This window comes from Triticum urartu, chromosome 7 (assembly GCF_003073215.2).
Source record: "Triticum urartu cultivar G1812 chromosome 7, Tu2.1, whole genome shotgun sequence".
Lineage (NCBI taxonomy): Eukaryota > Viridiplantae > Streptophyta > Magnoliopsida > Poales > Poaceae > Triticum > Triticum urartu.
The window spans coordinates 707,869,857-707,880,029 of NC_053028.1; the positions used below are offsets into that span (position 1 = coordinate 707,869,857).

Genomic DNA, 10,173 nt, shown 5'->3' on the forward strand with positions numbered 1-10,173 from the left:
CGGTCTCCTCGAGCTTCGCACCAAGCGCGCGGATTTCTCCCACCAAAGTAGTCAGACGCATGGCATAGTCGTTCACCGATTCAGTTTTCTCCATCTGCAACTTGTGAAATTGGCGCTTCAGCACTTGTGCCCGAGCCTTCGTGACGCGATCTTCTCCGATCCTCATCTCTTTGAGTGCGTTCCACGCCTCTCTTGCTGTCTCGAACTCCGCCAATGTCATCAGCACGGAATCTGGCACAGACTGGGCTATGGCGGCCATGGCACCTTCGTCGCACTCCTCGTCGACGTTGTCGTTCGTGATGGCCTCCCACACTCGAAGGGTTCGGAGAATAATCTTCATCTTCACCGCCCACACGCCGTAGTTGGAGTCGGTGAGCATCGGGTACTGGATGGGGATGTTGCGATGCGCCTGCACGTTGGCGCCGCCCGTTCCGCCACCACTGGTTGCTGACTTGCCGCCTTTCTTCACCTTGTCGCCGTTCTTGTTCGCCTTGGAACCACCGTCGCCGGACTTGTTCGCCTTGGAACCGCCGTTGCCGGACTTGACGGACTCAGCATCGCTATCCGTCATCGTAGATCGTCGAGGCTCTGATACCAATTGTTGGTTTTTGAACTTGCAAAACCAAATCCACCGAAGCAACCTGTACGTGCAAGCTAGCTAGCAGGTTAATTGATGAACAGTGCTTTAGCACATGCACGTATCGCTGTATACTTCCGTACGTGCACCTGGCTTGGGAAGCTAGCTCTCCAGCGATCGGATCGATTCAATCTACGACGGCAACTCGTAACTCAGCGAACAGAAAAAACTGATCGGGATATTGCCAAAGGCTCGTATCGAGCCTTGCTCTTTTCTCTTTATTGCTTTGATCTTTTTCGATGTGATTACAGGGCTGGGGTGGACGCATATATATATGCTGAATATGGCCTAGTGTCTAACCGACTAGATGTAGTATTCCTAATCCTACTTGACTTAGAATACTAATCATACTAGAACTCATGTACGTGCCGTGCAAAGTTAGATCGTGCTTAACTATAACACGTCAGAGTTTTATACTGGCCTGGCTCGTGCTTCATTTTCAGATCTACCTAGCTTACTGGCACAAAACTTTACTTGTTACTATCAGTTAACTGGAGAGGTTCACACGCTCTGTGTGTGCAGGTCTGTGCTATAAAGGGGTCTATCCATCAACCCATCAGGGACACACAACCGAACAGCTAGCCCAGCTTGTTCACACAACCTCTCATACGATGGATGTTGGTGTAATCTCCGGAATCCGGATAGGATCTAACCCACTTTAGGCTGGACAAATTTATTATTGCTGCCAAATGATGTTTATTTTTGGTTGCATTGAACTTGTTGGCTGTGTTTATCATGCTATGCTGAGGCCAGACATTTCTTTGATATGGTTGTATCATCTTGATATATCAATTCAATAAAACGTCCTTTATCGAAAGAATGAAAAAAAAAGTCCAATGAGCCTCCCCAAACCTCCCCCCTTTATTCATGACCTCGAATGCCTGGTTTCTATATTGGCTCTCGGTTCTTGTTTCGGTTTCAGATCTAGATTAGTTTTGTAAAATACTAATCGCATGCATGGACAAAAGGCAAAAGCGACAAGAAATTGAAAAGAAATGATGCTACACTCTAGACACGGCTGAACACGAACTATGTGTAATTAGCAAATTATCTAGTTAATGGAAGAGGACAAGCACAAGTTGTGTCTCGGTGCACTCATCACAAGAAAATGGTCTCAGCAATGCCAAGCCATTATGCACAAGAGGGCAAACTAAAAAAAATGTATGCACGATCAGCTCGACTAATTAATCTCCTTGATTGATGTGTTTCCTTTAATTACACCTGGCTATTCTACTCAAAAAAAATTTTACACCTGGCTAGTACTAGCTTCCTTGCTTGTGACTGTTGCAGCAAGTGCTACCGTTAACGAGGACGGATTGAGTGGACTTGCAGCGCAACTTCCTGCTAGATACCTACCATGCATCCTCGGTTCAATATTTCCCTACTAGTGCAAAGCAACGGTAAGATAGGATCAAACTCAGATCATGTCCTTTTGTCATGAGCCTCACACCACCACCACCACCACCGTCCATCGCATCGATCGATGCTATGGTGGTCCAGTTCAGCACATGCGTGCACCTTGATTCGAGTTTTCTAGTTTCTTTTTTGTTTTCCTGCCTCGTACTTTTATGTTTACGTCTAAACGAGAGAGCATCTTTTTTTTCAGTATATGGGCATGCATCGTAGATCTCATCTTCAAGCTTATGCATGGGATGGCTTCCCAGATGGCATAAAGGTCTTACACTTATTCTTCTCATCTTTCTAACATGACAAAATGACAATCTAAATAATTTAGGGCTCCTTTGATACTGTGGATTTCCAGAGGGATTTTGGAGGATTGGAGCATCTTCCTACAATGCAGAGACGCTTAAGGAAAGAGAAAAAAAATCACATCATCAAGCGCCCATGTAAGAGCCTGTGCTCCAATGCAATTAGTAATTCTGAGACGCTTAGCTCACTTAAAAGAAACACCTAAGCAACCGGGGTCTTGTTAGGCAGCGACGCCAAGGATTTAACCAGGAATCACATCCATGCTGGCACAAACGGCTGTCAATTTTATCCCATATTAGTTGACGCTTAAATGGATATATTTAGCACTATTGGGAGTACGATGGAAAGCCATTGCACATGAGAACTACCACTCACTCATTCGCTAGCATTGTGGTGCGTAGCCAACGGTCGGTCCATCGAGTGAATGGAGGTCGCTCTGCTCTTCTTCCTTCAAAATTATGCGCCTTCTTTGTCCCGTGCTTAGTTTCTTTCACGTGGACAGTCGTCCCCCCCCCCCCCCCCCCCCCCCCCCCCCCCCCCCCCCCCCCCCCCCCCCCCCCCCCCCCCCCCCCCCCCCCCCCCCCCCCCCCCCCCCCCCCGCGCCCCCCCCCCCCCCCCCCCCCCCCCCCCCCCCCCCCCCCCCCCCCCCCCCCCCCCCCCCCCCCCCCCCCCCCCCCCCCCCCCCGACCTCGAGTTCTTGATCTATTTCTTATACTGGCTCGGCTCTTGCTTCAATTTCAGATCTAGCAAGGTTACCAATACGAAACTTCACTAATTACTGCTCTAGTAGTTAACTGGAGATGATCACTCCTCCTTAAAAATTCTGCATCTTTTCATCCCATGCATACCCACTACCTTTCACGTCAACTGTCGACCCCATCGAGTTCCTGATTCATTTTTTATACTGGCCTGGCTCGTACTTCAATTTCAGATCTAACTAGCTTACTGGCACAAAACTTTACTTGTTATAAAAGGGTGCATCCATCAACCCACCAGGAACACACAGAACCGAACAGCTAGCATAGCTTGCTCACACAACCTCTCACACATACCACCAACCACCATAGTTAACCTTGCCTGCCGGGGCGCCGGAGGAGATGGAGGCGACGATCGGCACGGCGAACTGGCTCATTGGCAGTGTGCTGAACCACTTGTCCAATGAGTTTGTGGAGGCGTTTGTTGCCAGCTCCCAGCTCGGCCTCAACTCGGAGAAGATGAAGGAGGATCTCCTGCTCACGCAGGGGCTGCTGCACGAGGCCCAAAGGAGGGGCGTGAGCGACAATCCTGGTCTCGAGGGGTTGTTGCAGAAGCTCAGCGCCAAGGCGAACCAGGCCGAGGACGCGCTGGATGAGCTCCACTACTTCATCATCCAGGACCAGCTCGACGGCACCCACTACGCGATGGCAGACCTGGGTGATGACCTCCGAAGTCATGCTCGGCACGGTCGCCATGCTCTTCGCCACACTGTTGGTAACTGCTTTGCATGCTTTTCTTGTTTACGCATGAAAGATGATGATGGTGTTGCTGCTGCTGTCATTACTGACAACCCACCCAATGCAATTCTCAACCCTGGTAGTGATGATAATGATGGTCCAGTTGCTAAGTTGCCATTTGACAGAGTTGCCATTTCCAAAAAAATCAAGTCAGTGATAGAGGAAACACAATCCCTTTGTAACCGTGTCTCCCAGTTGCTCCACATAATTCCTCACCATACCACCACGACAACAATCACCCAAAGACACCGTATCACAGGGTCAACCATTGTCCAAGATACATTGTATGGGAGGAGAGATATTTTTGAGAGAACTGTAGATGATATCCTCACTCTTGCCACAGAGCACTGTGAAATCCTTTCCGTTCTTCCTATAGTTGGTCCAGCGGGAATTGGAAAGACAACTTTCACCCAACACCTGTATAATGATAAGAGGACAGAAGAGCACTTTGTTGTTAGGGTTTGGGTATGTGTATCAACTGATTTTGACGAGCTTAGACTCAGCCAACAAGTCCTTAGTAGCATAGAAGGAAGCAACTCTCCAAATCAGACAACAAGCTTAGACCAGCTCCAAATATCCATAGCAGAGAGACTCAAGTCAAAAAGGTTTTTAATTGTCTTTGATGATATATGGGAATGCAATGGTGAGGGATGGAAAAAATTGTTAGCTCCATTCATGAAGGGGGAAACCAAGGGTGACATGGTTATCGTCACAACTCGATTTCCAGCAATATCTGAAATGGTGAAAACAGCCAACACAATAACACTACAAGGTCTGGAGTTTGATGACTTCTTAACATTCTTTAAATCATTAATATTTGAGGGAAACAAACTTGAGTATTATCAAGAGGACTTTGATGATCTTGCAAGCGATATTGCAAATAAATTGAAAGGTTCGCCGTTAGCAGCCAAAACAGTTGGTCGGTTACTCAGGAAGGAATTTTCTCGGGAACATTGGATGGGAGTTCTTGACAACAATGAGTGGCAAAAACAAAAAAATAGTGATGACATTATGCCATCATTAAGGATTAGCTATGATTACCTTCCTTTTTATCTAAAAAAATGTTTTTCATATTTTTCCTTGTTCCCTGAAGATTTTCAATTTAAGAAGTTAGATATGACATATTTTTGGATTGCACTGGGAATCATAGAAAAAGATGAGAATTATATAGAAGAATTAATAGATAATGGTTTTCTTGTGGAGGATGTTGATTCTTATGGGCAACAATGCTATGTAATTCATGATTTATTACATGAGCTTTCTCGGAGTGTTTCATCACAAGAGTGCCTCAACATATGTAGTTCAAATTTTAGAGTTGATGACATCCCAGAAACTGTTCGACACGTATCTGTCACAATGGAAGATAGATTTGAAAGGGGTGTTAGGGAAGAAATGATTAAATTGAGGAGCAAAATAGACATTCCCAATTTGCGAGCCTTAATGATTTTTAGAGAATATGAAGAAACAATTGATGGATTTTTGATAGATATTTTGAAGGAAATAGAGGGTCTTCGTGTCCTGCATATAGTAGCAACATCTCGAAAATCTTTTCTGCTCAACTTCTCAAAACTTATCCACCTCCGATACCTAAAAATTATGAAACCATTTTTTTGCAATTGGCAAGAAGCGACTTTGCCTAGTACATTATCCAGATTTTATCACTTAAAATTCTTAGACCTTATAAGCTTTGGCAGAAGTAGTAAATTACCTAATGACATTAGCCGCCTTATAAATATATGCCATCTTTTTGTTGACAAAGAACTCCAATCCAATGTTTCTGGGATCGGAAAGATGAAATGCTTGCAGGAGGTAAAAGAGTTCTGTGTTAAAAAAAAGAGTGTTGGATTTGAACTGAGAGAGTTGGGGCAACTCACAGAGCTTGGAGGAGAACTGAGCATACATAATCTGGAGAAGGTGGCAACCAAGCAAGAGGCTACAGATGCCAAGCTTGTGTGTAAAAGAGATTTGAAAGAGTTGAGGTTAGTTTGGGGTACAGATCACCAACATAGCACGGAATCTGATGTTCTTGATGCTCTTCAGCCACACCATAATCTTGGAGCACTTAGCATTATAAATCATGGTGGTATGACTGGTCCTAGCTGGTTGTGTGGTGACATTAGCATCAAAAGGCTGCGGTCGCTCCACCTAGAGGGTGTGTCTTGGGGCACCCTTCCACCTTTTGGGCAGCTATTGCATCTCACGTCACTCACATTGATCGGGATTTCTGTACTTCGTGAGATCAGACATGGCTTTGGTTGTGTGATCACATGAAAGTTTTGTGCATCTGAAGCGGATCATTCTTGATGGTTTACCTGAATTTGTGGAGTGGGTTGGAGGGGCTAATACCGATTGTTTTTCAAGGCTTGAATACATCAGCTGCAAAGATTGTCCCAATCTCTGCGCGGTGCCCTTCCTTGAGTGCTCTGTCTCTTACACCAATCTTTTGCATTTTTCCATTGATGATTGCCCAAAGTTGTCTCTGCCCCCCATGCCTCACACGCCCACGCTGACATATTGTCACGTGGCACTTCCTTCATCAAAGCTTGGTTATTCTGGAGGCGAGTTGATGTCTATTGATGGGTATAGTGGTGGGCTGGCCTTGTATAACCTGCGTAATGTAGAGACAATGTGGATCAGCAAAGTGTCACACTTCTCACTGACGGAGCTCAATAAACAAAAATCCCTAGCAAGGCTAGATCTCTACGAATGCAGCATCACGTGCCATGGACTGCAGGATCTCATGTGCCTCGAATCAGTTCAAGTAAAGTATTGTCCCAACTTCTTTTGGTGGCCCGTCGAATCAGCTCACACCATCAGGCCTTTCCCTGGTTCCCTCAAGAAACTTGAGATCGAAGGAGAGTCAGGCATGCAGTCAATGCTCTGCTCTCAAACCTCACTTGTCTCACCAGCCTAATATTGGTGGATTGTGAGAATTTAACAATGGATGGGTTTAATCCTCTCATTACAGTCAACCTTGATAGGTTGGCGGTCTATAACACAGATAACTGTCTTGGCCGCTCTATATCAGCAGATCTGTTCTCGGAATTGGAGGTAGCAAGGAACAACCTATCATTGCCTGCAGGCTCCTTGAAATTGCAGACACTTGCAGTGGATAGCATCTCAGCTGTGATACCCTCCATTTGCAGCGTCCTCGCCGCTACCCTCCATTCTTTACAGTTCAGTCATGATGAGCGGGCAGAAAGCTTCACGGGAGATGAAGACAGAGCACTTCAGCTCCTCACCTCCCTCACTTACATCAGTTTTGTGGATTGCCCGAATCTGCCGTCCCTTCCTCAGGGTTTATACAGCCTTCCTTCTCTTCAGCAACTATATGTGGAAAATTGCCCTCAAATCCGATCTCTGCCCAAGGGCCCCTTCCCCACTTCACTGAAGAGACTACACGCAAGAGGTTGCAGTCCTGAGGTACAAGAGCAAATCGAGAAACTAAAGGTAACAAATCCAGGTCTTGGGGTGTATGATTACTGAGTAACACAAGGTAACAACACGCCTCCTGCTATCTATCTAGCATATTTCCTTCTTTTTTCTTTCTTATGTACGACGAAAGGAAATATCTCCCATGATTCTCTACTGTTTTGTACTACTAACTTGTTGCACTAAAAGAAAACTAACAACTTGTTAAATCTGGCAGGTGGCTTGATTGCGGCTCGTTTCAACTGCATCGTGTACATAAGTCGTCAAACCCTTTTGGCCTACTCTTAAAGCGATACAAGACTATGGATCAACATCTGTTCAGGATCAAAGCATGAATGCATGTCATGTCGCAGGTCCACACGTCAGTCAGTCTGCCAGTCAATCCATTTGCCGGCCGGTTAATTGGTAAAGTGCGCCCAAAACCGACCTGTACTTGCACTCATTCCTGTGTGCATATCAGTTATACACCGTGCAGTTATCTGACCTTATATATCTTCGTTTTCTATTTCTACACAGTTGTGGTACCTGTTGTTCTGCCTCGTACTAGAGCACACTGTACTATTTGAGATGGAGCAGGAGTACCACAGTTTGGATTTCTAGCAGCAAAACCTGCGTGCTAAATTTTGAAGACCAAGAAGACAGTATATCGAATATAGACCTGAAGGTGAATGCATGCCTATATATTTTTCATTCATGCTTAGATACAGTATCGTCTGGAAAGTGGGTCTGTCTGAGCATTTATATGTGGGTTTTCTGACCTTAAGTTCTTTACTACTATGGTTCTGCAGAACAATTAGGGCTGACAGTGGATTTGGCATTCAGGACTTAATTGGTTGCTCCAACCAAACAGTAACAGTTCTTGTTGCTCCAATCTGCAGTTTAATTGACACTAGCTACCATCCATACATTGGAGCTTGACGGAAGAGAAAGAGAATATGCTTTGAATGCATATGGTGTAAGCAGCACACCTTCTTTGCTCCTTTTTTGCTAGCATAATCCAACTATGTTTCCTTACACTTATCTGAATATCTCAGTGGTACATTGTATGCAATATTGGAACAGGTACTTTATTTTTCAATGCTCTTGGTCGTCAGATTGCATATACCACCAGCTGCCAATCGCGTCTTGTGCAGATTGCATATACGGTAATGTTTCACTGACGGCCAACCTTCAGAGTTTGAGTTTCTTTACCTTGCTAATTTTGAGATTCTTACATTCACTACTTGGATTCTGCAGAACCATGACAGCCAACCATCAGTAGTCGAAGCAAATGTCTTGCTGTCATGATGGAGCTGCACAGTTCTTGTATATTAGAAAAGGTTAGTTGGTCAGTTCTTTCCCTTTTTTTTTTGCGGGGGCCTTCTTTTAGCGGGGGCCTTCTTTTAGAAAGGGAAAAATAATAGTACCCTACTAAAGCATTGATTTGTTCCAGGCTATTCACTGATGCGTTTGTTGGCTTCCCTGTGACTGCACATCCCGTGTTTCAGTTTCGCAAGGCTAACAATTTGGGTGGGAAGAGCATCTCATCTTCTGCTATGTTTTACTTGCTGTCTAAATACGGTGCATGCAACACCCTTCTTTTGCTCCACTTTGTTGGTTTAAAGCAACACCCTTTTTCAGAATATACACTGATACTAATTAACACTCGTTTCGCGCAACATTGGAACAGGTTGATTATTGGCTCAGACAGTTCACGCTACCCCGAACAGCCGACTAAATCCTCATCCTGTGCGGTTTTGATATATGGTGATGTTTCACTGTCCACCTTCAGAGTTTCAGTTCCAATTTAGCAGGTTCACCTGCTGACCAACAACTTAAAGTAATGACCGAGCAACTATATCCATGATGATGAATTGAAATCCATTACCTTGTTCATCATTTTCGAAATCTTAGATCTGTTACCCTGTTTCTGCAGAACAATATATTCACACCTAACAGTGATTTTTTACAAGTTGGTCGGTATTCAGAAGCAACCACATATAGCAGTGAGCCTCGGTATTGGTGTCTCGACGGAGAGCTGCGCAGTTGTGCATGATCGACCATTTCAGAGGTAACTGATAACATCAAGTGGTGGTTAAAAGAGTTACATTTCAAACTGTGGGTGTGGCATGATGGACGATTCAGGTTTTTGGCAGTACTAATTCGTTTCTTTTATAGGGCAGGCCTGCTCCCTCCCTGTCGATGAGCTCCAAACCCTGATGAATCAAGACTGGAGAGCAGTGCAGCGCCTCCTCCACTAGCTCATGCCCCGGCGTCATCTCCTCTGCTCTGGCCACATTTGGCGCTGAGGCCGCGCATGTTCCCGGACCGCTCATCGCGGCCGGCTCACTCCATCTTCCTCCACCTCCTCCACTTGTCTTATCCTCCCTCCCTCATTGTTAGTGTTACAGGCTACATCGTTTGTACCCTGCATGATGCATGATGCATGATTTTTTTGCAGTGTTGATCAACACGTAAATTCTTCCCTGCTGCAAACTTTAACTAGAAAGGCTGGAGACTGTTCGTACAGTTCAGTTCAAGTGTCTTGTAAACTTGTAATGCTGCTTCAGACTGCTAGGAGCATTGCTTGTTCGTTGTTCAGCCATGTAATTACTGGTGGTAAGCAGCAGCACAGTACTCTCTTCCCTCTTAAACCCATTGCCCACCAGATTTCTTGCTCATGTCTGTTCCCCGCGATGTGCTCAGCTCTCATTCTCTCAACCATCTCTCACTACGACACACACAAAAGCAAGCGAAATAAAATTTGATGCACGGAACGCCCTCCAAAGCATTGCATATCGCACCATGCTCAACGACGAGTTGCACAGTGCTGTGATTTCATTTATAAACATTTTTTTAGAATCATTTCATTTATAAACTGGAAGTAGCGTACACACGTCTCTCACAGTAGACCTGATCATT

General features: G+C 45.2%; 1 pseudogene; it reads left to right on the forward strand.

Annotated features, from left to right (window-relative positions):
• The first annotated feature begins 3,362 nt into the window (after positions 1–3,362).
• On the forward strand, positions 3,363–9,885 carry LOC125525280 (annotated as a pseudogene).
• The last annotated feature ends 288 nt before the right edge of the window (positions 9,886–10,173 follow it).